Source organism: Petaurus breviceps, unplaced genomic scaffold, assembly GCF_028583685.1.
Source record: "Petaurus breviceps papuanus isolate PSGF00001 unplaced genomic scaffold, PetGlider_PUasm1.0 90515, whole genome shotgun sequence".
Classification (NCBI taxonomy): Eukaryota; Metazoa; Chordata; class Mammalia; order Diprotodontia; family Petauridae; genus Petaurus; species Petaurus breviceps.
In genome coordinates this window covers 1,518,643-1,542,304 of record NW_027187269.1, presented here as the reverse complement: position 1 = coordinate 1,542,304, position 23,662 = coordinate 1,518,643, and the positions used below count along the sequence as shown (strand labels likewise).

The 23,662-nt window shown below is 38.8% G+C and overlaps 2 long non-coding RNA genes across 3 annotated transcripts in view; one reads left to right on the top strand and one right to left on the bottom strand.

The window, feature by feature from the left end:
* Positions 1-16,165, bottom strand: part of LOC138142055 (uncharacterized) — a 37,718-nt gene extending 21,553 nt beyond the window's left edge. Inside the window, exon 1 of the long non-coding RNA XR_011163331.1 lies at positions 15,681-16,165. This is a non-coding gene — a long non-coding RNA (uncharacterized lncRNA). The remainder of the gene's footprint in view (positions 1-15,680) is intronic.
* The window catches only part of LOC138142058 (uncharacterized), a 33,941-nt gene continuing 15,825 nt past the window's right edge, over positions 5,547-23,662 (top strand). Inside the window, exons 1-4 of one of the 2 annotated variants that reach the window (XR_011163336.1) lie at positions 5,547-5,808; positions 14,184-14,331; positions 17,070-17,190; positions 17,582-17,716. This is a non-coding gene — a long non-coding RNA (uncharacterized lncRNA). Of the gene's footprint in view, positions 5,809-12,739; positions 14,059-14,183; positions 14,332-17,069; positions 17,191-17,581; positions 17,717-23,662 lie in introns of those variants that run through there. The other variant, XR_011163335.1, reaches the window with a different exon arrangement.

Here is a 23,662-nt window from a genome sequence, read left to right as displayed (position 1 = left end):
ACACACACACACACACACACACACACACACACACACACACACACATACGCAAATGCCCAAAGTCACACAGCTAGTAAATGTCTGAGGCCTAGCACTCTATCCACTGTACTACTTAAGCTGACTGTAGCTATGGGAGAGGCTGGTCCAAGGACCCCTCAAATCATAAAAAGACTTGGTGTTAAAAGAAGTTTTTCACTACTCCTTAACATGCTAGATAGCTTTTCTTTATGAGCATACTCTTTGGAATTACTCCTTTGTTCACTAATTGGTTGCTTTGTAATAAAATAATGCATATGGAATTTAATCAAAATTAGAAAAGAAATCTACTACAAAAACCAAATAATGGATTCTGAAGCCAAGTAGCATCGCTTTTTCTATAATTCACCATTTACAATTCTTAATACCCCTGTTCCTCTCCATTATTATGAAGAACTGAGATTTGACAGTGTTTATGGAATAATTTCCAGACCTTGAATAATAACATAACATTAATAATCTCACATTGCATTTGTATAGTGCTATATACTTTTCAAGCTCTTTTCACATCTATTATCCCATTTGATATTCATAACTTCTATTACTGCTGATCTTGGTATATAATTCTTTCTATCACATAAATTTTAAAGAGCCTTTTATGAAGATTTTATCATTGGTATACTAAAAATTCTCATACTCTTCTACTATCCTTCATGTCACTGGAAAATAATTATATCAGTAGTTAAGTAGTTTTTTCCTTTTGAAGAGTTTTGATAGAAATTCACATGTATGAAAAGAAATACTATTAATTACTCATATAGACAAATTCTATTTTAATAAGACAGATCAGGACCATTTAAAAAAAAAATTTTACGTAGAAAATGGAAACTAGAAATTTGCCCTAAGACAAAATTATATGAGTCAGAAAGAAAGTGTATTATGATTATATTTCTGCTATTAGATGAATTCTTGCTAGCAAGTACAGTAGAAAGAGTATAGGGTTTTACAGTTATAAATCCTGGGCTTCAGCCTCTGGTTCTGACATCAGTGATGTGGCTGAGCAACATTTAGCTTCTCTTAATCTCAGTTTCTGGGAATATTTGCACTACTAGAATCAGAGTGGTTGTGAGATAAAATCTTGTGAAGCGTATAGCTCTTTAGAAATGTGAGCTACTATTTCTATCTGGGGGCAGATGGAAGCACAGATGAAGAAACACCTATGATATGACAAGAAAGATAATCCAGGAGAAAGAGATATTCAGATACTTGCAACCAGGGTTGAAAGCTGTAGTAGATGAATCCAGCGAGAAATCAGCACCACAGCCAGGCTACCTATTTGACCCCACTTAAAAGTGAATTGACCTGCCAAATGAGACCCTATAGTCTCCCAGGAGCCAGCCCAGCAAAGGAGGTCCTCTTCTGGAAGCTAACTTGATTAGTACTCTGCAAAGGGAGAAAAGGTAGACCAAGGTCAGGAGTATTAAAGTGAATGTTAGCTCCAGTATATGTATTTCCAACATATGTGTCCCTCTTCCTGTTTTAGATTTAAGTCTTTTCTCCTTAGGGATGATTTGTGTGAGAAAGTAGAGTCCTGGACTATTTTTATTACTTAGTCCTTGATATACCTTCTCAGCAAATAGCTGCTTGTAAAAACTAATTGCTGTCAATTGGCTCATTGATATTTGGGAGCACAATGGATGGGGGCTTGCATGTGACCTCTACAACATCTCAGGCAAGGACAGAACCCCCGAGGGAAGAAATAGTAGACAACCTGGCCTGCTGATGAGAGGAAAAGCTGAGGGTGTGCTACAATAGCCTCATAGTTTTGGAACTGAAAGGGATCTTATAGACAACCTAGTCCAACTCCTTCATTTTACATATGAGGAAACTGAGTGCCAGAGAGATTAAGTCACTTGTCCAAAGTAACAGTTATAGTTAGTGACAGAGGAAGGATTTAAACTGAGGTTGTTTGACTCTGGAGCCCATGATCTATCTCTTCTAATATTTTGCAAATTTCACAGGGATGGGTGCTCTCTCTACTGGGCTGGCAAAATTTACAACTTCTCCATACCTTGGTAGATTATTTCATGAGGTGCTGTGGCCGAAACAATTCATTTTATCATTTTGTTGTTTAGTCATTTTTCAGTCATGTCCAACTCTTCCTGACCCTATTTGGGTTTTTCTTGGCAAAGTGGTTTTGCCATTTCTTTCTCCAGCTCATTTTACAGATGAGGAAACTGAGGCAAACACGGTTAAGTAACTTGTCCAGGGTCACCCAGTGAGTAAATGTTTGAGGCTGGATTTAAACTCAGGAAGAAGAGTCTTCCTAACTCCATGTCTGGCATTCTATCCACTATGCCATCTAGCTGCCCATTTATCTCATTGTAGAAGGAAGGAAATAAACATTTAAGTGCTTTCTATGTGCTACGCACTTTACAAATAGTATCTCTTTTGATAGTCATTATAATCCTGGGAGGTAGGTGCTATTATTATCCCAGTTATACAGGTAAGGAAACTGAGCCAGACAGGGAAACCTCTGTGACTAGCTGTGATTAACTAGTGTCTGAGACTATTTATGAACTCAGATCTTCCTGACTATAGAGCCAGCTCTCTGTCCACTGTATCACTTCCGCTTTGTAGGATCAGCATTTACCATGACAATGACAACCTTGGCATTCCTTTTCTCCCTTTGCAGAGTACTCATCAAGTTAGCTTCAGGGAGAGGACCTCCCTCGTTGGGCTGACTCCTTGAAGAGCAGTGTGTCTCATCTGCTTCTCAGAAGGCTGGACTTCTATTGAGGAGCCTCCCCACATTGATGTGAGCTGGTCATTGAATGAAAGACACACTTTCTGAATCCACCAGAGTTTTATCTCTGCTGGCATAGTCTTTGAGGAACCACATTTACCTCCATACTACAATATCACTTCTGAGTCGTGCTTAAGTGAAAGCCCAAGTTATGGCTTCAATGATTCAATGAATCTACAATCTTATCATTCAGCAATCCCCTCCTTCAGTGTAGGTCACACCCTGCTGATCAGTTCTCATCCTTGTTCATCACCTCCCATAGAGAAGATCTAACCAAAGTACTCTAGGCTTCCCACAGGTCTTTCACATTCTATGGGTACCAGTTCAGTACTGAAATCTCTATTAGTTACTTCTCACTTTTGCTAAATAACCAACTTCCTTATTTGCTAATTAACCTATCTCCTCAAGGCATTGTAAGACAGTGTAAAACAAATATGCTGGATTTGGCATTAGAAGATTTAAGTTCAAATCCCACCACTTCCACTTGTTAGTTGTGCAACCTTGAACAAATCACTGGACCTCTTAATTTCCTCAGCTGTCAAAGAATGTTAGACTAGGCCACTAAGAAAACCCTCAGCTCTGGATTTACTATTCTTTTCCAATAATACATTTCTTTTTTTTTTCATTTTTAAAGTTTATTTTCAGTTTTCAACATTCACATTTATACGATTTTGAGTTCCAAATTGTTCCTCGTACCTCACCTCCCCCCTCCCCAAGATAGCATGCATTCTGATATATGCTATACATATACAATCATATTAAATGTATTTCCATATTAGTCATGTTGTGAAAGAAGAATCAGAGCAAAAGGGAAAAAACCACAAGAAAGGAAAAGCAAAAAAACCAACAGAGAAAATAGTACGCTTCCATCTGCATTCAGACTTCATAGTTCTTTCTCTGGGTATGGATAGCATTTTCCATCATGAGTCTTTTGCAATCCCTACATTTCTTGAATGATATTTTTACACCATTTCTTGAATACAAAGTAACTTCAATAACATTCTGCCTACTACTTCTACGCCCTGTGAGCCTCTATATTGGGCCATATCACTAATACCTTAAAATTCAACTTTAAAAAGCATTTACACCTCAGTGATCTAGGCCATAGATTTGTATTTTTTCCCTTGAACCAAATTGTAGCTCCAATCTTATCTCACCCCAGGTATCTTAGACTACTTAAATTTAAAGAATTTTCACTGAGAGGATGAACCAACTAAATTTTTTTGAAGGGTCTTCTTTGTAATTCCTGAAAGCTGACTCATGATTAAGAATTAGCAGAGAAGCTCAGTAATGGACGTTCTCTGGCTTGTGAGGAGTGCTTTGTCTTGCTTCATGAGCTTCCCAGCCTCTCGCTCTGTCTGAAATATTTTCTTGGAGCACATTCAGCAAACCCTAGCCTGACAGATCTCACTGCTTAATTAGAAACTTCCTTTAAGATGAATGGGCAATAGAACAATGAAAATTGTAATTTCCCTTTTTATTTTGGTGCTTATAACTTTAAACTCCTCATTCTAAATTTGTTATATTTTTTTTCTTCTGGCTGTTACTTAAATTTAGTCATTAATCATTTCATTTGGTTGGGTGAAGCAGAGGCCAAAAGTCAGACATATTTTTCCTTAAGCTGGTGAAGCTGCATGGGGCCTACAGGTCTCATCGGCTAAAATCAGGCTATGAATACTTTTTCACAACCTCTCTTTGAGTCTTAATTTCCTCATCTGAAAAATGATTATGATACTACTTTTACTACCTACTTTACAGGGTTGTTGGGATGAAAGTTCTCTGTAAATTTTTCAAGTTCCATGTAAATTTGAGGTACTTCTCCATCCTTGGCACTTCATTATCTTTTGTTGAAGGGTTCTTCCCAAATTTGATGGTACCTCCTTCAATCAATCAATACATTTATCAAGCAAAGTGCCAGACCCTGTGCTCTCTGGGCATACGAAAAGAGGTCAAAGACAGTTCCTGCCTCTAAGAGCTTATAATCTAGTGGAGGAGACAGCATGCAAACACATATATACAAAGTGAGCTATACACAGAATTAATGATAAATGATAGAAAGAGGGAAGGCACTGGAATTAAGAGGAGTTGGAGAAGGCTTCCTGTAGAGGTTGAATTTTAGTTGAGATTTAAATGAAGTCAGGGAGTTCAGCAGTCAGAGCTGAGGAGGGAGATGGTTCCAGATATGGGAGACAGCCAGAGAAAATATCTGGACTGTCTTGTTTGGAAGAGCCAAGAGGCCAGTGTCACAGGATAAGGAGTACATCTAAAAGATTAAGCTGTAAGAAGACTGGAAATGTTTGAGGGGGCTAGATTATGAAGGGCTTTGAATGACAAACAGAGCATTCCTTCCCTGATACCTCCCCTTAGGTTGAATGTGATGTTTCCTTCATAAAATTTATCAAATCACTTTGCCTAGTTCTCCTTTGACCTTACAATTTGTGTATATGTCATATTTCCCCTTGTCCTATTCCCTTAAGGAGAGGCCCTATGTCTTTGTATTTCCAGCACCCTGTACAAATGCTTCTTGAATTTGTTGAGTCAGCATTATTTTTCTCCTGATTGGGCTGATTGCTGAGTCCCATCACAATCTGGTTCAGCAGGTTAATTCGGAATTGCTGCCTTGAGCATCTCTGGGTCAGTCAACAGCTAGATCATACTAATCATTATAATCAGCAGATATCAACAGGCATTCCCTGAAGATCGATTTTGTTTAGGAAGATTTGTTAGGTTATAAGAATTACAGAAGCTCCCTTCCTTAAGGAGCTCTCTTACTTTAGTTGGGGATATGACTTGTGGGAGGAAGGGAATTTTTCCAGTCAACTTTGTGAGCTTGCAGGGTCCTGAGCCTTTGTCTGGAAACTCCTCTCCCAAATGGGTATGGGCATGTCTACCTACCTCTCATTAAGAGAATAAAGACAATTCCTAATTAACTCTCAGCAACTAGGGCCTTTGCTCTCAGATGGGTTTGGAGTCACTGATTGGTGAATGCTGGAAGGTGGATTTCAGTAGCTGGAGATGTCTTGAAGGTAATTCCATTGGTTTGAATTTCTGGGAGTATGGCAGGAGATGCCCCTTGTCTGGTCCATAAAAATAGTAAGCCAACAAATTCATTCATCCCGTTTGGATTTCTTTTCCTGTTTCACTTTTCTTCCAGAAAGATACTGAAAGTTTGGTAGAGTTAAGGACCAACCTAGACCCTAAAGGGATTTTATAGCCATTACTGGTACCTTGAAGCCAATGCAAATAAAAGCTGCCCTTGCTTCTGCCACCCCCTCCCTTCTCACTCCTGTGGCTGAGGGGGAATTCATAAACAATAAGTAAAATAAAGTACTTTAGGAACCTTGAGCAAAATTAGGCAGCATATAAGGGAAAGGGAAGAAAACTATTTGTTTTATGGGTTCTTTCAAGTTCTTTGCATCATTGTTCAGTCTTTTCAGTTGTGACCAATTCTTCTGTAATTTCCTTGACAAAGATACTAGAAGGGTTTGTCATTTCCTTCTCCAGATCATTTTAGAGATGAGAAAACTGAGGCAAACAAGGTTAAGTGACTTGCTCAGGGTCACTATTCACTGTGCCACCTAGCTGCCTATACAAGATACCAATTGTTAGCTTGAGTGATTTTATAGAAGCTGGGCACCTTGTTCCTCACATATGCAGAAATCTAGACATCAGGTTATATTTAGAAAGTTCACAGATTAAATTCTGAGTGGGGGCAGTAATGACACAAAAGAGAGATTGAGCTGTAATGACAGCCTCTCATATCAGATTCAGTCCATGTGAGCCCAAGACTAGGCGGTGGGGATATTTTAAACAATTGTTGATTAAAACAAATGTTGATTTAGCAATCAACATTGAACAGCATATGAAAAATGTAGTTGTATGATACATGCAAGGGTTACAAGAAATAAGAGGAGAGAGAAGATCCTGACATCTGAGTGTTGGTCAGGAAAAGTAGGGCTTCTAAGGAGGCTTAGAGAGGATTGGCTAGTACATTCACTTGAATTCTGTACTTGAAATAAAGGGAGACCTGCATTTAAATATTTAAATTCTTCTGACATTTACTTGTTGTGTACCTGTCTAGAAGTCATTTAACTTTTCTGAACCTCAGTTATTTGTAAAATAGGCATAACAATACTACTATGTTACTTGCCTCAGAGGGTTTTTGTGAAACTTCAAGAGTGAGCCTTAGGTATGTATGTATGTAAAGCGTTTTTCAGACTGATCCATGGTCAGTGGGGAACTATTTTCATCATAAGATTATTTTGTGCAAGTAAGAAGATGAAACTGGCAATGGTATGTGTGCAGGAGAAATTGTTGATGAGGAAAGGTCGGATGCATTGAGACCAGCATGTATCTCCAGCTACAATACTAAGCTTCTTGAGGTCAGGGTCTTATTCTCATCTTTTGCACTTGCCCTAGTGGGTATGATCTTTCCAAGTAATAATCAGACTCACATTGATAAGGGTTTAAGAAGCCATTTACTCTGGATAACCTGGTGAGGTTGTTAGATGAGGTTTTGGATCACTAGTAGGCAGCTTCTTTACCAAGGAGAACTGTTCCTAATTTGTCTGATAATAGGTCTATTTTAGGTTGTTGCAAGGCTCAGAAAGGGAAATGACTAGCCCCAGGTCACCTATCTAGATATGGTGGTTATTGTTGCTGTTTTGCGCAAATGGGATTTGAAAGCCAGTCTCTAGACTCTTTCTACTACCTCACCAGCACTCAATAGAAAAGACTTTTCTTTCACAAGAAGATTTCACGTTTTATTCAAGGAGGTTACAATTGTTACAATTGTACCCTCAGTAAGTAAGCAAAAACAGTGAATGTATCATGCATTTTGTATGTGTGTTTCATTTTACTCATCAGTCTGATCATTCTTTTTTCTTTTTTTGTTTGCTTCTTGGAGGGGGTAAAGCAGGACTGGGATTAAGTGATTTGCCCAAGGTCACATGGCTAGTAAGTGTTAAGTGTCTGAGGTCGAATTTGAACTCAGGGCCTCCTCACTCCAGGGTGGGTGCTCTATTCACTGTGCCACCTAGCCGCCCCTGTTCTGATCATTCTTAAAGGCTCAAGGTAAGAAGACCTGCCTTCTCTTCCTCCTCACTACATCAACTATCAAAGATTATGTACCCCCTCTTCACTGCTGATGTTTTTACAATCTACTTTGTATCATCTGGTGCTTTATATGCAGTATTTTTTGTGTGTGCATGTATTGTATCTCCCAAAATTCTGTGGTCCCTAAGGCAGTTCCATGCAATATATTTCTTTTTTGGGGGGAGATGTTTATTATTATGGGGCAGCTAGTTGGCACAGTGGATATAATGCTGGTCCTGGAGTCACAAAGACTCATCTTCATGAGTTCAAATCTATCTGGGTGACCCTAAGCAAGTCACTTAATCCTGTTTGTCTCAGTTTCCTCATCTGTAAAATGAACTGGAGAAGGAAATAGCAAACCACTCCAGTGTCTTTGCCAAAGAAAACAAAACAAAAAAACAAACCCAGATGTGGTCATGAAGAATCAGAAAAAACTGAACAACAACAATTATTATTGATATCATTATTAGTGGATAGATTGTAAGCTCCTTGAGGACAAGTACTATACTGCTTTTTGGGCACCTTTTTATCCCTCATGACTTACACAGAGTAGGTGCTTAATAGCTTGCTACAATAAAGAATATATATTTGATTGTCCAACACTCAGCTTAGTGCCTGGCACACAGTAGGTACTTAATAAATGTTTATTGATTGAGTCAGTGTTGCATACAATAAAGTATATACATTGGATATATTGCATGCATTATGTATACATTTGCTATATGGAATACCCTATAAACTAGGACCCTAGCACGTGTGTGCAAAATGCCAGCATCCTTAATTTTACCCATAAATACTACTATTGTAAAACTTTCTCAAGAAGGGGAGTGATGAAGAGGTTAAAGAAAAATAAGAGGCCAGGCTTCATTGGAAGCACAATGCCGAAAATGCATTCATTTTTTCAGTGCTGAAATACTACTTTAGATTGAGTGCTCAAAAGGTTCAAGTAGAAGAAAACTGAAATCCTTATAATTAGCCTAATCTACTGCAATTGTATTCAAACCCAATAGTGAGGACATGAGCTATATGGAATGCAGAATCTTTAAAAAGAGCTTTTCACTACAATCATGTCCTGGATTCAGAGAGATACAGGAATGTCGCTAAAGGCACCAGATCATCTGCCTTTGCTGAGTCAGAGCATGTTTTGGCTGGAAGAATACCTATTAAAGGCCTGACCTTTTGTGCACTGTCAGACAGAGACAGAATAGGGTTTTTTGAAGCACAATAGTGGTAGAAAGTGTTGTCCTCTACACGGGAGACTCCCCTGGGACACTCATTCCCTTCAGAGGCCAGCCAGGAGGAAAAAGCTGGATTGATTGACAGCTGATTAGATGGATATGCTTGCAGTGTGTTTTAGGAGAGGAGGGATTCTTATTCAGGTACAGGTTAAATGATAGGCCTCTGAGGTTCCTTCCAACTCTCAAATTCTGTGATTCTCTCATTCAGTGTGATTCAGTGCATAATGAGGAACCTGGCAACAGAGAGGTTGCTGGCAATTAAAAAAATCTTACTCTCTCTTCCACCCCCAATCATTCTGCAGCAACAGATTATGTATTCAAGCAGGTTGAGAGGAAGAGAAGTATAGCAGAAATTATGCTGGGTGTGAAGTCAGAGAACCACTGCTCTAACCTCGCTTTGGTTGCTCCCCATGTGATCTTGGGTAGAAGTCATTTAATCTCTCTGGCCTTCCAGTTTCCTCATTTGTAAAATGAAGGGAGAAGGTGGGTGGGGGTGGACTCACTGACCTTTAAGATCCCTTCCAGATCTTAAGCTCTGATTTAGAGATGAAAAAAGGGAAACTGTGCAGAAAAAAATCACAGTATCCTAGTATTTCTGGGATTTCTCCTCCCCCTTTCTCCTCCCTGCCATCACATATCCCCTGTGTTATATCCCCTGTGGGCAACAGGCATCTAGGATTGGTATTTCTTATAACTATCCAGGGCTGCTACAGAGATGAGTATTCACCAATGGGAATATGCCTGTTTATAGTAGAAAGAGTATTAAGAAACATGAAGGATATCCATGTCCTGACAAGACAGAATCAGGGTGAAGAATGAGACATACATTTTTCAGTTGTTGTTCAGTGGTGTTTGACTCTTCATAAACACATTTAGGGTTTTTTTGGCAAAGATACTGGAGTAGTTTATCATTTCCTTTTCCAGCTCATTTTACAGATGAAGAAAATGAGGCCAACAGGGTTAAGTGACTTGCCCAGGGTCACACAGCTAGTAAGTGTCTGAGGCCAGATTTGAACTCAAGAAGATAAATCTTTCTGACTTAAGGTCTGGCACTCAATCCACTTACCACTAGGAATCTGTTGATCTCTTAACTATGTATATTTATCACAAGGTTTCTTTTGTTTTTTTCAGTGTAGGGGTGGGGTAAAGCAGGAAGATAAGAAGGATAGGGAGGGAGGAAAGGTAGAGTTGAGATAGGGCCCACATCTTAGACACCTCCAAAAGAAAGCAGAATGAAGTCCAAAAGGGCAGGTAGGTGGTGCAGTGAATAGAGCATCGGCCCTGGAGTCAAAAGGACCTGAGTTCAAATCCAGCCTCAGACACTTGACACACTTACGAGCTGTATGACCCTGGGCAAGTCACTTAACCCTAACTGTCTTGCCTTTCCCCTCCAAAAAAATAAATAAATAAAAATGAATTTGAAAAAAAGGGGGGGGGGAGCTACTTTCCCCATCCAGAAAGTAAAAAAAAAGAAGAATGAAGGCCAAAAGGAATCACAGAAAAAGCAGAATACTTTTGGAAGTTATGTGTTGAATTCATCATATACTTTAAAAGAAAAGTAAGATCTTCATAATAGAGACAAAACCATTCTTCTGTTCTACTATGTATGGAAATGCTCATTTTATTTAGTATTGGTTAAGCTCAGAATCAAAATTATAAAAATATAAGAACAATTTTTTTAAAAGGAAGAACACTGGATTTAGAGTAAAAGCATCTGGGTTGAAATCTTGTCTCTATTACTTACTACTGGGGTTATGTGAGCATCCCTATCTGCAAAATAAAGGGGATAATGGTAGAAAAAAGTACTTTTCCAAGTCTTCGTCCTATAAAAGAGTACCTTCAACTAGGTGGGCTCCCACTTGTAGGAATATAATCAGCTGAGGCCTTCCCCTTCCCTGGAGGCCTTATCAAGTCTTCAAGCAGCACTAGGCCCCTAACTGGGCCTGTATGAGTGATTTCCACTATATTTTCTATACTCTTCTTCATTCCTCTTAGCTGCTTTGGTAGACCATAAAAGGCAAAGGTATTGAAAGAAAAAGCGAGAGTAATTTATGTAGGGGGAAAAAGAAAATTATTTGCTTTTTTCACTTCTGCATATAGAATTATATTGAATCATTAAAACAACTACCTTGTGATAGAGGGATAAAAGGGTATAGTAGAGAAATGTAAAAAAGAAATAGAAGGGTAATGAGTTGAGACAGTTCTGAAATCCAGAAAAATGTTTTCATTCATTTCAAGCTATTTCTGGGATTCTTTGGAGAATTTGGAAGAGGTATTCATTTGTGACTGGCAGTCACAAGAAGCAATTTCAAAAAGTGTTTTAAAACAGTGATGGAAATAAGTTTTGGCTTCTAGATTCAGTTGCAAAGGAATTCAGGTACCCTTAGTGAAAGTGACTAGGCCACTCCTTTCTTTTATCTTTGCATCTGACTCTCAGAAGAATGTCTAACTAGAGGGCAGGGGAAATGGCCATGTATTGATTATAGGTCGATATCAAATACATTATACTTTCTGCAATTTCTCTCAAATCTATTCTGTTCTCTCTAATCCCACTGCCCTCTAACCCAATAAAGACCTTCCCAGAGGAATGCAACAGCTTCCTAACTGATCTCTCTACTTCCAGTGTCTCCCATCTGCTTTCCCATTGTTGTCAGAATAATCTTCTCTGTTGCATAGATGAAATCACATCTCTCCTTTACTCAATACTTTTCCATGGCTTCCAACGGCCTTTACCAAATAAAGCTAAACTCTGTTCCTTAGCTTCTTGGCCTCCTAAGTGACTATTTAATCTGGCATTCAAGTCCCATCTGCAATTTGGGATTCTCTTCACATTTCCAGTTTTATCTCATATACTACTCACCTGTGCAAGTCTACTCTGACCAAAATAAATTTTTTATTACCCATTTGGTCAGTAAACATTATTAAGCACCTACTATGTGCCAGGTACTGTGGAGAGCTCTGTGGATACAATTACTAAAAAAATAGATGCAGTACAACACACACACAAACACACAGACACAAACACACATTGAATAAGTGCAGGGGGAGGAAGGTACCTAGTAGGGGCAATGGGTCAAGGTGCATGATGGAGAAATCCAAAGGAGCACTAGTAGGAGATGAAGAGATTTTTGGACTGGATACCTTTCTTAAAAGGTGGTTTTGGGGAGGAGCTCTTAGCTCCGCCTTCCAATCAGAGGGGTCCCATCAGAGAAGATACTCATGAAGCCTGAGTACCAAGGTTGATTAAACCTTGTGGGATGGTTAAGTTCCTGTTGATAAAGTTGCTGCAGTCATGATGGAGAAATCCAAAGGAATGCAGCCTGCTGGGAAAGGTCAAGATGGATAACCTGAGTCTTCTTAATGGAAGACTCTCTGGGGTCTTAGGAGCGCTTGACAAACATCTACTTTCTAGGGCATTAGTCCTTCACTTGGATCTGGTCCAGGAGGCATTAAAATTTGGCTAGACATTTTTCATTGCTTTCTTAATTTCCCAGATCACTGAACCCCAACTTAAGGCGTTTAGCTCCTTGTCCTTCTTTGATCCCTTTGTAATGGTAATGCAAATTTGAAGATCTTCCTTGCTGCTTACTTAGCCTAAGGGAATTTGAAGACCTTACCTGCTTTGAAGATATACCTTGCTCCCCAATAGGCTGAATGTAGTCACATGGAGCCAGTGATGGGAGGAGTTTGCTGAAGGGTGGAGCAGAGCCCACAGGAAGCTAGGAGTCAGAGCAGCTAGCACAGTGGGAGAGAGAGGACAAACCTCAGGGAGAAAGGCTTGTGAGTAAATGTTGGTTTGTGGAAAGGCTAGCTCTCTGTGCCATTATGGCTTATTAACTTCTTTGCTACTATGATGGAATTGGCTTACTGGTTTTGGGATTTGTTTTTCTGGTATCTGAATAAATGTTTTGCTTCTGTCCTCTATATGGACATTCTGTTGCATTTTTGATTGAGCACTATGCTGGCATATTTACAGTGGTGGTTGACACTGTGAATATTGCATTGGGGCTACAGCCTTGAGTTCAGAAATCTGCCACATTCTATCCCTAATAATCTTTCCACCTATCTTCAGTGGCTATTATCATAACTAGATATCCATATCTGGCACCTGATTGCTTTACCCTTTGCACCTTTAGATCACAAAATTGTATTTTCTGGGATTCATTTATAAAAATAGAATAAACACATTCAGATATAATAACTCAAGGTAATTATAAGTGAATACAAAGGAAATTAACAAGCATTCATGATCTTCCTAAACTTCTGTAATGGGAATGTAAATTTGTAAGATCTTCCCTGCCCCTAGGCTAAAGTGCACCTGGAGACTGGGGTGGGAGGGTTGTTTTTCAGTAGATACTTCTTGATTGGCCAGTGAGTCAATAAGGTTGTTCCATTCTCTGAGCCAGGAGAAGGCTATATAAGCCCTGATGTGTAGCTTTGTTTTGGGGCTCACTTTGAGAAGTGTTCTGTGATTTGATCAGATGAAACTCTGGAAAGCCGTTGTCCAGAGACCCCCGGCTTTGAAACCCAGATGTTGTTTGGTATGGATGTAATGGTTTGACAGTTTGGAAATCTGTCTACTTGATCTGTTTTTGTCTTGATAATTCTGTCTGTATACTTTGAAGTTCGGGGTGCTGACCTTTTCCCCCTGAACTAGGTGAACGACGAATATCTGACTGATTAAAGTAAGCTTGTTAACCCATTTTGAGTTGCTTTCCTTTATCAAAGAAGATCCAAGAACCTGTGGTGGCAGACACCCTGGGGACGCTGGGGTGCTTGCTGCTACAACTTCCTAGCTAGTTTCCCAGGTCTAGCATGATCCATCATAATTCCTTCCAAGTGAAGACTTTAACCTCCTTGTGGTCAAAGGATTTGCCCTGCTAGAAGTACTAGATGAAGTTTATTTGCTGATTCTACAATCCCAGACTTACTCCTGATTACATGGTGAGTTTTTGTTACTTGATCCATGTAAGTAAATGTAACCTAAGTGTCAGACCCTGACCTTTGAAACACAAGACTGGGTTCCATCTCTAATAATTTTAAAGGTATTTATTTCCTTGTTCCCCCAGGGTCTCGGCTGGGAACATTAAATTCTGATGTGGCTTTCAAAGATTTCTTTGCAAGTACCAGCCTACCAAAAGCATTGAATACATAGACTGGTTTATTTGAGACAAAAAAGAGAATTGAACCTTTGTTCAAAAGAGAACAACTTTCCTGGTGAGCTCCACTTCCCTCCCCAGAAGTTCTCCTCATAGTTTCTGAGAAGTGTTATTCTTTCTATAGCATGATGCTGCTTCCTCTTAAAATACTTAATCATAATATAATAGAACTAACACACAACTCTTAAATCAAGGTACTGTACATGAAATTCCAACTAAACAAAAGCAAATTGAGAAACAGAAATTCCCAAAATTTCCCACTTGACCAGTATTTAATTATATCAGAGGAAAGAAACTGGCAGTTTTCAAAAGAAGAAATGCAAACTTTCAGCAACCAGATGAGAGAATATTACAAATCACTAATAATAAGAGAACTGAAAATTAAAACACTTTAAGGGTTTTTCCTTGCCCACATCACACTGGAAAAGATGACAAAAGACAAAGATGGTAAATGTTTGTGGGGCTAAGGAAAAGCAGGCACACTGTTTATGGAGCTGTGAATTTGTCCAACCACTTCAACCATTCTATATAGCAATTTGAAATAATCATGGAGGAGTTGCACAATTATATATAGCCTCAGATTTAATAACTCTAGGCATTTATTCCAAGGAGGTCAAAGATGGAAGGAAAATTCCCATATATACAAATTTTTTTTTTTGGTAAATTTCAGTGGTAGCAAAGTGCCCATAGATTGGATAAAGACTAAACAAATTGTAGCATATAAGTCTATGTAGACCGTATAGAATATTATATTATAAGAAACAATGGATACCATATAAAGAATTCAGAGAAACATGGGAATACTTGAGCTAATTGTTGAAAGGGGGAGTAAACTAGGCTATGAAAACAATTTATACAATGACATAAAGGAAAACAACATTGAATCAATTCAGAACACTGGTCAATCCTAACTTCAGAGGACTGACAGGGAGGTTTGCCTCTCTAATTTTGGTAGAAAGGTGATGGGTTATGAGTATAAAAAGAAGCACATGGTGTCAGACCTGGCCAATGCATTGATTTGTTTTGATCAACTGTACTTTTTTATTTAAGGAAGGATTCCACTGCAGGGGTGAGTGGGGAAACACTGGGAAGTTATCTAGCTAGAAAAGAAAAAGCATTAAAAAATTTTTTTTAATAGAAAGATTTAGAAAAAAAAAACTAACAGTCAGTCCCTTCCATTGTCAATTAGTCAATAAGTTTCCTGTCTCTTGACCACTATGACCAGGGACTGTGCTAAGCTCCCAGAATACAAAAAAGCAAACCAGCTCCTGTACTCCAGGAATTTATAATCTAATGGTGGAGGCAAATACATATGTACAAAGGAGCTATTTAAAGGATAAAAAGAAACTAATTAAAAGAGATACATTTTACAAAAAATTACATAGATTAACATAAATTTGCACTTACCCTCTTGCAGTACGCATTGGGACTTAGCCTTTTCTGATGAAGCCTTAAGGCTCCCTTCATAAAAGCCTTATAGACAAAAGCTTTCATCTGTGGGAAGCAACTCACTGCATTTATTCTGGTTCAATTGAGAGGAACCCTGGGCACTAGGACCTTTTGTGATGCCTGATCCAAGCTTTTTCTTGCATTGACCTAGGTTTGAGGTATGACTTTACAAAACATCCCACCAAGCACAGAATTGCCATGCCACACTTCCTATAGCATCTAATATTAAACAGGCAACACACTCAAATCTATTAAGGAGAAGGCTCAGGAGAGTAGGGTTAGGGACAAGGTAATGCAATTGCTCTCATCCACCCCATTGTGATGGTGATGATGAAGAAAAAGAAAATCTGAGAAAGCCAAACAATCACAGAATTTCGCTTGGGGCTGTGCTCAGAGACTTGTTTAATAAGAATGTTTGTCCCAGGGGAACAGGACAGAAATAAGTACATCAAAAATAATGTGCCATTGAAATAGGAACAAAGATAGAAAAGAATGAATGGATCAATGAACATTTATTAAGCATTGTGCTAGGCAATGGAGACACAAATAAGTGAGACAGTTCCTGCCCTCAAGGACCCTACATTCTGGTTGGCTGTTGTCCTTTGCTCTTGAAAAGGACTGAAAATGACATCACTATGCTAAAGTCAAGTTTCAGTGTATCAGACTGTGGCTGATCAGACCAATAAGAAGTGGGAATATTCTACCACAAGCAGGGCACAAATAGTCCATGTGAACATTTAGGCTGAATTTTCCAAATTTGCACATCTTGCATTTCCTTTTAATTGTTTCAATTCTGCTTTGCTCATAGGGCACAACATCTTCTCTGATGTGAGTGCCACGCTGAGTGGTCCTGTGCCAGTGTCTCACATGTCCCACAATCAATTCCAAAGTTTTTTGTTTGTTTTTTTTTTTTGGAGGGAGAAAGGCAAGGCAATTTGGGGTTAAGTTATTTGCCCAAGGTCACACAACTAGTAAGTGTGTCAAGTGTCTGAGGCTGGATTTGAACTCAGGTCCTCCTGACTCCAGGGCTGGTGCTCTACTCACTGTGCCACCTAGCTGTCCCCTGTTCCAAAGTTCTTAAGAGAGACCTTGAGAGTGTCCTTGTATCTCTTCTGACTACCATATGAATGCTTTCCTTGTGTGAGTTCTCCATAAAATAGTCTTTTTGGCAAGCCTATGTTCTGCATTCGAACATTCTAATCAAAGAGAGAATATAGGTAAGAGAGTGGTAGCCAGGGAAGGGAATTTTGATAAAAGGAGTCACAGAAATGATAAATAGAACCATAGGGAAGTTCATTATCATGCATTTTCCAGTAATGGTAGTATTGATCTCATTGCTGTTCCCAGAACAAGAGACGGAAAGTATGGTGTAATAAGAATGCACATGCCTGGTAGCAAGATGCTTCAAGACATCTGGGTTGGATGAGTATGAAGTCTAGTCTGGATCTAGTTAGATATAATCACTTAGGTGAGTATGCATCATTCCCTTGCCAATTAAGTTCAGCTTCAGGCATAATTCCAAAAGGAAGATGGATCAACTTATTTAGTGAGGGAGGCCTGGTTTTCTTTGGTCCAGGAAAGGGTATAGTTCTGAAGGTGTGTGTATGGGGTGGAGGGGTTGGGGATTGGAATAAGGGAGGGGATGGGGGGGAGGTTCACTAAGAGGAGCACAACAATCACAGCATACAGCAAAATGGAGCATAATCTGTGAGTATTTAAAATATAGAACAAATAATTTGACATTTATACAAAGTTTTAAAGTTTGTAAAACACTTTTACATATGTTATCTTGTTTAGCTCTCAGAAGCCTTGTGAGGTAGTGCTTTTATTATCATGTTAATTATACATGATTTTACTAGGGTCTATCTCGAAGACAGGATTTGAACACAGGTCATCTTGATCCAAAGTCCTGCATGCCATCTACTATTGTATACAGCCTATCAATGATATGAGTAGACTTCAAGTGATAAGGATAGAAGGCATATATAACAAATGTAAGTAGGTATTTAAGAATTTTAGAGAATTTGATTTTCTACAATTTTACCTTGATTTCTCTCTCTCTCTCTCTCTCTCTCTCTCTCTCTCTCTCTCTCTCTCTCTCTCTAATTTTTCAACATTTACTTTTGATTTTGAGTTCCAGATTTTTTCTTCCTCCTTCCCCTCCCCCCCTCCAAGACAGCATGCAATCTGATATAGGCTATATGTGTACAATCATATTAAACATATTTCCACATTAGTCATGTTGTGAAAGAAAAATCAGAACAAAAGGGAAAAAAACACAAGAAAGAAAAAATAAAGAAAAAAGAGAAAATAGTCTGCTTTCATCTACATTCAGTCTCCATAGATCTTTCTCTGGATGTGGATAAGCATTTTCCATCATGAATCTTTTGGGATTGTCTTAGATCCTTGCATTGCTGAGAAGAAGTAAGTCTAGCAAAGTTGGTCATTGCACAATGTTGCTGTTACTGTATACAATGTTCTTCTGGTCCTGCTCACTTCACTCAGCATCAGTTCATGTAAGTTTTTCCAGGTTTTTTAAATCCACCTGTTCATCATTTCTTATAGCACAATAGTATTCCATTCCATTCATATGCCACAACTTGTTTAGTCATTCCCCAATTAATGGGCTTCCCCTCAATTTCCAATTCTTGGCCACCATAAAAAGAGTTGCTATAAATATTTTTGTACATGTGGGTCCTTTCACCTTTTTTATGATCTCTTTGGGATACAGACCTAGTAGTGTTGCTGGATCACAGTTTTATGGGTCTCTTAACTTGTACCCACAGCTAAAGATTAAGCAAGATATAAAAGGATATTTTACTATATGATTTAAGATATCATATTTATCCTCCCTGGGCTATACCTACTATATACAAATTATTAGCTGAGCAGATCTGCCTTTTAATGAGAGATTTCTATACATCAAATATAATTTCACATAATGTGGCTTAAAGTTTCAACTTTTTTTAGAATCATATCAATTTCTGTAAACTTAATTGAATTAATCTGTTATTAAACACTTAGTATGTTAAAACTACTGTGTTAAGTAATAGGAATACAGAGATGAAAAATATTATCCCTGCCTTTAAGAATATTATAATCTACTAAAGGGATGTTCCACATATATAAATAAATGTGATGTAAGTTAGAATATAGTCAGGGCAAAGGAGGAGTATCCCTAGCATTTAGGATAATGCCTGGTACATAGTATGTTCTTAATAGTATGAATTAATTGACTTGACTTGAGGAGTCTGAGGTATAAATATTTGTAGGGGAGGGTCATCAGCTGGGGGAAATCAGAGAAGACTTTGTGGAGGAAGTAGCATGGGCTGGACCTTCAGGCCTTCACTTCCTTCAGTGAATAATTACATCAAGCGATGTGGAGGAAGTATATTCTAAAAATGGAGAACAGTTTGCAAGAATATATGAAAGGAGACAGTAAGATGAGATTGGAGGAAAGTTGGCAGCTTGGTTTGAATGGAGTAGTACTAAATGGGGCTTAAAATGAAGACTGGGCCCAGACTAAAGTATCTGTATTTTATTCTATAAATAATATGGAGCTGCTGAAGTTTTTTGAGCAGAGGAATGACATGGGCATTAGGAAGACTATTTTGGCAACTGTGTAAAAGATGAATTAGAGAAGGGATAGGCTAAAGACAGGGAGAAGAGTTTTGAGACCACTTGATGGAGAAGATAGAGCACTAGACTTCTGGAAACTCAGACACTTTATTGGCTGTTTGACCTGACAAGTTACTTAACCTCTGTGGGCCTTAATTACTTCATCTCCAGGTAACCTCTTCAAGGTACTGCACTCAATGACCTTTAAGATCTCTTCCAACTCTAAATCTTGGGGAGAGGGCAAGGCAATAGGAGTTAAGTGACTTGCCCAAGGACACACAGTAAGTGTCATGTGTCTGAGGCTGGATTTGAACCCAGGTTCTCCTGACTCCAGGACCAGTGCTTTAGCTACTGTACCACCTACCTGCACTATAAATTTGTGATTCTGAGAGATAATGAGGGCCTGAGTTGAGATAGTGGCAGTATGAGTAAAGAAGAGCAAAGAACTGAGAGAAATAGAGAGATAGAGATAAAGAGGAGAAAGACAAAAAAAGAGAGACAGAGATTGTGAAGGTGTGGTCTAATTAGTTATATTCTAACTGGGGCTAGAGAGAGGCAAAAGTCAGATATGACCGCAAAATTTCAGTCCTGTGTGGTTGGAATGATGGTGTTAACTTCAATAGAAATATGGAAGCTGGGAAAAAGGGTAGTTAGGGGGAAGGGGTGAGATCAATTTTTAAGGTATTGTATTTGGGATATTGGTAGAATATCCAGGTGGAAATGACTAACAGGCAGGTGGATATGTGGGATGAGCTCAGTAGAAAGGCTTTGGAGTCATTTTTCATGGAGTTGCTCATTAAAACACTGGAAATACATATGATCAGATTTAATCTGATTTTAATAAATAATATCAGATTTTCAGTTAGGAGCTCCCTAGACACTAAAACTAGAAAATAGTTTTAACTTCACAGACTCCCCCATAGGGTGTCAAGGACTCCTAGGATCTGTTGTACATACTTTGAGTACTGCTGTGTTAGAAGACCAGAGTACAGGAGACTTGGCTTGCAGATGACCAGGAAGTGAGATGAAGAGAAGGCTTGTCACAGAGACATAGGTGAAATTAGATAGTCTAAATTTATAGTGAATACAGTCAGCACAAGTTCACGACTTCTGCAGAAGTATTATGTGGCTTGTGAATGAAATGAGTAGAGATTGTGGATTGTGGGAATGAAGCAGGATTTGGAGCTGGCAAGACAGGAAGGAGCAAAGTATTCAAAGATATATGAACAATATTTGGTTGGCCTAGCCAAGTCAAAGGCTAAGACCGAAGGAAAGGAAATGAAGAGTAAACATGGGTGATTTACTAGGAAAAAGAAAGGAAGAATTAAGAGCCAGGGCAGATAAGATAGGAGCAAAGAAGAGGTTTAAGAGACAGCAGAAAAAAATGAAAGGAAAGGAGATAGTGGTCAGAGAGGATAATCCACTGTTGAGGAATTTAGAGTTCTTGCAGTGGTCTTTTTCATTGATATTCTTCTAATTTAAAAGAACAGGTTGTTGGAATACTTTGTATGGATTTAAGATAGAAAGGCCATCTGAGTAGGACTACATTTCCCACAATGCTTGAGGGCTGTGAATGAGCCTGTGCCATGATAACATCAGCAGCCAATGCTTGGGTCAAGTCACCTGTGGTTCTCCACAAGGCATGGCATTTAAAAAGAGAGGAGCATAGACACAGACAGCAGTGTCTCTGACAGCTGTGTCAGATAACAGGAATAACAGGAAAAAGGAATCCCACCAGACCATGATGCCTTCTGAATTTTATTATTATCATCAATAGTTCTAATCAATGACAACAATGATGATGATAAAGGCAGGAAGGTGGTACAGAGGATGGAGTCAGGAAGATCTAAGTTCAGATCTGACCTTAGATACTTCTTATAGCTGTGTGACTTTGGGCAAGTCTCAACCTCTTTCGGCCCCCGTTTTCTCAAAGGGTAAAATAAGGATAATGATAACCCCCATCTCCCAGTGTGGATCAAATGGCATAATATTTGTAAAGCACTTTGCAGACCTTAAAGTGCTCCATAAATGCCAAGCTATTAGGTGATGATAGGAGACAATTAGGCAGCTCAATGTGCTGGGCCTGGAATCAGGAAGACTTGAGCTCAAATCTGGTCTCAGATACTTACTGGCTGTATGACCCTGGGCAAGTCACTTAACTTTTGTTTGCCTTAATCCATTGGAGTAGGAAATAGCAAACCACTTCAAAAAAATTTTTTTAAATAGTCCTAGCTGTGTCTCTGGACTGAAGGGGTTGCATGGCACACCCTGGCCCCTAGTTCCCCTCTTTGTCTCATCCTACTCTTATGGTCCCACTGAGACCTTAAATCCTGATTTTTTTCTCATGTTCTGTTCTTAAAGCATAATTTCATGATGCTTTTTCCCCTTCTTTATTACTTTAACCTTTAAATACTAGAAAATTCACTTACCTTTATTTTATTTTTTTTTTTTAAAGCAATCAGGGTTAAATAACTTGCTCAAGGTTACACAGCCAGTTATTTCTGGGTGTGGTGTTAGGTATCTGAGCCTGGATTCGATCCCGAGGTCATCCTGACACTGGAGCCGGTGTTCTTACTCACTGTGCTACCTGGCCGCCCCTCTTACCTTTATTTTACATCAATTCAATTCAAGAAACATTTATTCAGTGTCTACTGTGTGCACTGTGGTAGGTGCTCCAGACACAAAGAAAAAAAAATGAAATAGCCCCTATCCTCATGGAGTTCACATTCTATTGTGGAAAAACAACAAGCACAAAGGAAAATTTTTTTTTTTGGAGGGGAGAAGGCAAGGCAATTGAGGTCACACAGTTAGTAAGTATCAAGTGTCTGAGGTCAAATTTGAACTCAGGTACTTCTGAATCCAGGGCTGGTGCTCTATTCACTGGCCACCTAGCTGCCCCACACAAAGGAAATTTCTTAAAAGAGGGCCTGGGTTCAATATGAATGACAGTTTGTTAACAATTGAAATAGAGTTTTCTAGAGGAATATCACAGAAAGGTAGGAAGGCCATAATGGAAGGGTAGGAAGCAGTGGAATAGAGATGTGGGAGGGCTGATGTAGATGGCTACAGGTATCCAAAGATATAGGAATGTGGAGCTTCCCCACCCCCACTAACACATGTCATTCTTCTTCTGTATTTGTAGAAGGTCTTCGTGAATTTCTTTGGTTATTGGGTGTACATCCAAAGACTTTCCATTTACATAGGACCTTTCAGAACTTAGGCTGGCTACTCTGGCATAGCCTTGCATCATGGCGCAGACAACAGGACAAAAACAAACTTTTCTCATTATACCTGCATGTAAATTCTTGCTTCTTAGGAGTTACTTTGAATTAAAGGATTGTATATGCCATGGACACCACCATTAGCATAAGCATCCTGAATTCTTGAGCCTTTCTTTTCATGTCTCATCTTTTTTCTGGCATGAAAAGCCACTCTAAAATTTAAGATAATTTAATTTTCTTTCTTTCTCACTTTCCATTTTTCTTTTCTCTCCAAGGACTAGTTAATACAGATAATGTGTGGGAGGGAATTAAAAACAACACTTTTAATAATAGTAGGTCGAGCTAGTGATGTTTTTCGTCTCAGAAGTGTTTTACAAACATTAATTAAGCTTTGCACCTCCCAGTGGGGCATAGATATCTACATCACTCATGGAGAGGTTTCCTCAAAGTCAAAAAAAGTCAATAATACAACCAAATTCAAGGCATCCCAGCACTGAAGCCAGGCTCCTGAGAGAAACGATGACATAGCAGGCTTGTAGTAACTGATGAAGCAATAATAAAATGAAGTTATGCTCAATTCTTAGAGAATATAAGCTTTCTGTCTCAAAAGCAGTGTTTTCCCTTATTCTCCTTTAAAAGTATGTATGTTTTTACAGTTTATTCAATGAGAAAATATAAGTGAATATAGAAGCTGACAAGTTCAATACAACATTTCTTCTTCAGTAGTAAGCAATAGGAACTGTAGGGTGTGATCAAGAAGAAAAGGAGAAAGGCAACAGAAAAAAAGGAAATCCTTGGAATATAAAAAAAATATTGGTTTCTTTCAATCCAAACTTTATAGGTGATGCTTGAAATAAACATTTCTACTTTCAGAACAGCAAAAGTCAGACCCACAGAAGTTTAATGACCATGGCCTTATATTCATCCTGTCAGGCAAATTTATTAACTCCTTCCCTCTCTCCATCCTTGCTTATTTCCTGTTTTTCTTCTTGTCTTCCTTTTCTTCCTTTCTCTTTCCTTCTTTTTTTCCTTCCTGTCTCCCTTCCCTTTTTCCTTCCTCCCTCCCTCCTTCCCTTCCTTCCTCCCTCCCTCCCTTCCTTC